Here is a 6,664-nt window from a genome sequence, read left to right as displayed (position 1 = left end):
TGAAGAATGTTCAAAATTTAGTGGATTGGTATGAATATTACAATGGAAAGGAAGCATGCTTCCGTATTACTTTTTGCCAAAGACCAATATTTATTTTCATCTTTCCTTCAAATAATATATCAACATCCCTTCGTCATTTTGAACCAAACATTTTCATCTTAACTTCTTTTGATCTGTCGAGTTGTTTCTCTCATTGGATAAATATTTGCTCATAATGGTTGCGTATTTGAAGTCATAGTAAAACTTAGACCGAGGACCCTCAAAGTTTTCATTTTCCTTATGACATGTCTGATGGATGTGAGTTGCTTCCTCAGTTTAGGGTTTTTGGAATGTTTGACGACTGGATTCAATCATGATCATACATTATAGTAGTGGATGGTTGTCATCGTCATTGTCATTTGTTGGCATCATGATCATTATCAACACAACATGTAGGGTAGATGATGGATTCAACAAAATTCAAAATTCCAAAAAGGTCATTTAATTTTGAAGTTTGACCTTAGAAAGAGAAAGCACCATCTTTCTCAAATGCCTCTAATAGGAAGATCTCATTGGTTGGGTTGAGTATAAATGTGGTAATCCAATTTATGAACAACAACACCAAGATATATATGCACAAGGCCAAGGTCAAAGCACAAACTAATATATTTTTTCAAAAAAAGTTGAATTGGGTCAAACACTAGATACCAAAATAATATTTAAAAAAACAAGTCAACCCCACTAAGTTTTATAGTGGAACCTTTTTAATTTCACCCTCATATAGATATATTTATATATATAAACCTCATTTTCACTTGAAGGCAAAGATACAAAGATAAAAGAAAAGGATTGGCTAAGTTTTGCTACCTTTTTTTAGCTCTATCTCATATCCACGTGGTTTGCATAAAACTAAACATAATACGTAATTACAAAACAAGACACATCCTAATTTCTTTTTGAGGTTTTGAAAAAATTTATAGTACTAGGATGGTGTAATTTGAAAATTTTATTCGCTTAGAAAACAGAAGAATGAAATAAAATAATATATGGAAGGTTGAAACAAAAGTAAAGGATAGAAGAAATTATTTAAGGTTTAATGAGAAAGTAATAGTGGTAAGGTAGTGGAAGGCAAAAGTGCTTGGTTTTCATCTGCTGCCATATGACCAGTTCTTATCAAAGTTCAAGTTGATTGACTTTTCTGTCAAACAAATATTGGGTGTCTGGGAAACTGAGAGTAGTGTAATGTGAAAGACTAAAACAAGACAAAACAATCAGGTTTTTTTTTTTTAAAAAAATAAAATAAAATAATGCGAGGCAATTTCCAAACAACAAAATAATTGATATATGTGAGTTTTTTTTTTTTTTTTCTTTTGAGACATTCCTTAATGTGGGTCGGTTTGAATTTCACATTATAATTTTTTCTTGGGAAAAAAAAAAAAGAAAAGAAAAAGAAGAAGCAATGATATTTGGTTGTAGTTTGTAAGAAGACAAATGAAAGATGGTTTAATAATTTGTCACAAAAAAGAAAAAAAAAAAAAGACTCCCATACCCTAAAGCCTTTCCTTTATGCCCTACAAATGACCACTTTTGTTCCCTAAAAATGACCCACTTGACTATATATACAATATAACTCAAAACCCACTGCCACAAACAAACGTGTCTGTCCCCTTTCAATGTGGGAGACCCCTAAATGGCAAATACCCAATAATATATATATATATATATATTTAAAAAAAAATAAAAAAATAAAAAAAATAATGTCATATTGTTCTTCCATGTAGGTAGGACATGCAAATTAATGGTCCAATCCAAAAACCCTTTTGGAAAGGCATTACGGCTTCTGATGTGTCGTTTCTAAGACCATATGCCTTATCTCCCACACAATTCGCATCTTTGAATTGTACATAAATCTTTCTTTTCTAATCTTTGCTCTCAACAATAATCTATTTTTATCTACCATATTATTTGTATTAAATAAATTTCATACGTGATATGGGGTTGGTTTCATTATTTCTATCATTTACGTATTTTTAATGTATTAAACTAAGTATATAGTAAAAGGGAAGTGGTGTACGTAATGTAAATATATAATTATAAATATTAATATATATATATATCTGTGTTTTTTGTTTTGGGGGATGGATAAAGAAGATGCTTTTTGCCTCTAATTTTGAAAATGGCTGCTGTGGCTATGCCTGGAAGAGAGAAGAATATTAAAAAGAAGAAGCAATAATAGAGACCAATCAAATGAAGATATATATATATATATAAAAGAATGGAAGAAACTTTTAAATTTCTCAGCTGAAGGCATCGTGCCGTGGGGTCTTTACATACATACAGTCCGAATTGAAGTGGAAAAAGGGGTCAAAAAGAAGGGGAAAAGAAACCCTAAATCAAGGGAAGAAAAAGTGAAGAATATTATAAACTTGAAAGGAATCAAACTATATATAGAGGACTATATTCTAGGGTTAAATTATAAGTTTAGTTCATGAATTTTATCATTTATATATTTATTACATTCTTAAACTTTTATTTCTCTGTTTAATAAATACTTATGGTTAAGAAATTATCTAAAATGTCTCTTAAACTTTACATTTTGTATATAATATAGGTCTCTAATATTGAATATTCCATTTTCAAAAGATGGAAATATCTTTCACATTTATTTAGTATCTTGACATATTTAAAATTCTTAGAAATGAATTGATATTATCGTAGAATTTATCAACTAAATTTGAATTCAATCTAACTTCCGTAGGGGAAAAAACCATCAACTATTATCACGGCCAATTACAAAGAAACATTCTCTCAATGCATTATATCATTTACACAACTACAGTTATTATACTAGGTTTGAAGTGCTTCTTCATATTAAGATAATTTGAAATCAAAGCCATAAAGGGTTTTTTTTTATATTACTTGGTAGATAATATATAATATTAAATTTACTTTCACCCATCAACTTAAACTTTTGGGTTAATAATAAGTGATTTAAAACGATACAGGTAATAGAGCAAGTAATTTAAGTTTTTGAATGAATCGGTAAATTTAGAACCCATCATTTTTTTTTTTTAAGGATCTCACCATCACTTCCAGTAAAAGAAGCTTTGTTAGTGGCCACTTCTCTATGCTTGGCTTTCACTCACTTTGATGAAAAATAAAGGGCCACCCACCCTCCCTCTCTATTTCCCTATATCTAATCTAAGTTTTCTTTTTGCAGTAGTTTTTTTTATGATCTAAGAGACATTTATGGGAAATAGGGGATTGATTGAAACAGACACCAAATTTAGCTAGGCATGTGTCTCACCCTTAATATGTTTTTTTTAAAAAATAAAAAATAAAAATAAAATAATAACTATCTTGTTTTAGTTCTTCAAATATGCATCATATTCATTTTGCTCTCCTTTACTCTTTATTTTCATTTCACTCTCCATAGACTAATCTACTTTTTAAATATTTTAGTTTAATTTATGTACTTTCAATCAATTATGTCAATATAATTTCGTCCCCTACTTCCTTTTTAACAATATAATTTAAGAAACTTATTCCACATCTCTTTTGAGATAGCTATAATAACTATTGTTACTCTTTCAAAACAAATGAAAAGTAAATTCAAATCTAAGATGAGATGGTAGACATTTAGAAGGATGTAACATTTGGGATGTGAATTTAGTAATTTGAGTCTAGAAAAATTGTTAAGCTTTTGGAAAATAATGGGTTTAAGAGTCTGGTCATTGTTTAAAAAGCTTGTACATTTGGAAAGACTATTTTGAGAGGCATATTATTACAGTTAAAATTTAACAAATCTATTAAGCATATATAGATTCAAACTGTTCAATATTAAATCTGATCAATTTCTCGTTCAAATTATCTAGAAACTGAAGATTGAGCAAGTTCCAAATGACAAAAAAATGATGAAAATGTTGTTTGGAAGATGGGATTCTAGCTGGAAAAAGAAATGTCAGAATTTGTAACTTGGTTTGAAATGTAAAAACAAGTATTTGATTAACCTTCTTTTTACACAAAACACACTTATGTAATGTTTGCGGAAGAATTCTTAAAATCTAATACCAACATTCACAAAGATAAAAGGAAGAATATATGAGAGAAGAGGAAAGAAGAGACAACACAACCAAAATTATAGTAGTTCGGTCTTAATGACCTATGTTCATTGTGAAGAGCAGTTTAAAGACTTTATTTCTTGGAGAAGCGAAGCTCAATTACAAGTTAAGTATTCTAATACTCACTTTTCAATCTCTTGTTGAACACTCTAACTTCATCGCGATTGTTACTCTCATTTATGCAACTAACTAACTGTTTTAGTGAGAGTTTACTGATTTAATTCACCTTTTACAGAGTGAATATCTTTCAAAACCGTCAACTATTAATTACCATAGGAATAGGTAGAAAAATAGTACAAAAATTAAAAGAAAGGAAGAAAATAAGGAACACAAGAATTTACGTAGAAAACTCCAAAGCCGGAGAAAAACCACGATCCACAAGAAAAACATCTATTATGTGAAAAATTGTTTCAATTACATAGAATAAGTTTCTCCTTGATTCCAATTATAAGAGCACTCTCTCAAAATTTATGTATCACCATACCCTTTAATTCCACTCTCAAATTAGAAAATAAAAAAAAAGAAGAGTTGTTAGCACATTCAAGTTTAAAATGTTTATAAATGAGATGATTTGAAACGAAAGGTATAGACTACTTTTATAGTACTTTTCTTAACATTTTTAATGTGAGACAAGGAGAGTTGTAATATTTTGTCAAAAAAAAAAAAAATATATATATATATATATATTTTTAGAATAAATAATTAAAAAAAAGGGGGGTGGGTGGGGTGGAAGCACTAAAGATTCCATTATTAGGAGCAATGAGAAGAGGTGAATGGGACGGTCGGATTTGGTTGGGTTTGTCTGATATTTTGTTTCTTAAAAGAATGTTTTCTTTTTCCGGCAAAAATATTAACTATTTTCTTTTACCTACAATTTCCATTCCTTTCACACGTGTTCTCTTCCCCTTCGCCATTTTTCTTTTCTTTTCTTTTCTTTTCTTTTTCACTAATTCCCCTGCTCCTCATTTCCACGTCGGATTGATATTCCCCATTTCAATGGACCATATTCGTTTTCTCTTTTTCCCATTATTTCCTCATTCCTTCAACAAATTTCCCAACACTTCTTTTACCCTTTTTTTTTTTCTCTTTCTTTCTTTTTTTTAAATAAAATAAAATAAAATACCCATACATTTATTATCTATTTTCTATTTCATCTTTAATTTTAAAAATGTCACATTTACTTCTTAAGTTTTGAATTTGATTTCAATTTACTTCTTCAAATTTTCATCAAATACTCGCTTTCAAATATTAACGTCAATATCTATTAATTAATTTAAAATAATTATAATATACAATTTTAAATTCAATTATAAAAGTGAAGAAAATTAGTAAAGCTTAATTAATTATAATCCATTTAATGATTTTAAATTTATTAACCTACATTATCACTCAAAATGAAAAATGAGTATTTAGTAAATATTTTGAAATCTAAGAACTAAAAACCAAACTTAAAATTTAAAAATTGGATGTGTAACATTTTGAAACTTAAAAATTAAATAAAAATTAGACCTCAAATCTAGGAACTAAAAACATCGTTTTCCTTATTATTTTTCTTCAAACCCTATGCTTTTTTAGCAAGGCCTTGAATCTAACTATCTTATCCTCCAATCATTTTTTCATTGTATATTTAATTTAGATAAAAGTATATATTATAATGCATCAACAAATATACTAACAATTTTACTTTTATCTTTCTCATTTTTAGCTTGTTTTTACGGGCGGGGGGGAAACAACTTTCATTTTTAGTTAATATCCTCTTTATTTTACACCACGCAAATAAAAGTATTTTTTGAATTTTTATTTTAGAAACCAAGATTTCAAATTTCATTCTTTTGCTTATATTTATATAAATAATTTTAATATTGGTGCCACAGGTTTAACCTTTCCATTTATTTCTTTTTATTATGTGAATTTTGAATCAACACCTCTAGACTAATTTCATGGATAATCTACATAGTTCCATAACATTTTCCAAAATTCCATAAAAAAAGTATATATATATATATATACACTTAAAATTTTACAATGCGTAAGCATATGGATTCGAGAATTTCCGATCTTAGCTATAGAATTTGATTTGTCTAAACAAGGATTAAACTATGTATTTTTAGGTGGCAATATACACAAGTTGTTATAATAGAATCTACCTTTTTATTTAGCCTCTAAATTTTTTAAATATTAGGTTATATATATATTTTTTAGTTTATCAATTTTCAAATATTCTATTATGATTTTCACAACATAAATAGAAAAGACGGTGATTTCCCCCCCTTTTTTTTTGTAAAGTTTAAAGAGAGTGGAATAAATTGTTTGGTAATAAATATAAATTTTAGTATTACAAATTTAATGGGGTACTTTTTATATGAAAAAAAAAAGAAAAAGAAAGAATAAAGTGTCTTTCCAGGAAGCTGAAAGGGGAAGCATGCATCTGATTCCTTTGATTCAAATTCTTAATTTTAATCAAATGGTTTAAGTCTAGTCTTGCCTTATCAAACACCATATTAGATAATTAGAAACTCCCACTCTTTAATTTAATGGTCCTAATTAAAAGAATTAAAGAGCAT

The sequence above is a fragment of the Benincasa hispida genome, chromosome 4 (assembly GCF_009727055.1).
Source record: "Benincasa hispida cultivar B227 chromosome 4, ASM972705v1, whole genome shotgun sequence".
Classification (NCBI taxonomy): domain Eukaryota; kingdom Viridiplantae; phylum Streptophyta; class Magnoliopsida; order Cucurbitales; family Cucurbitaceae; genus Benincasa; species Benincasa hispida.
Note: the sequence above shows the minus strand (reverse complement) of the source record.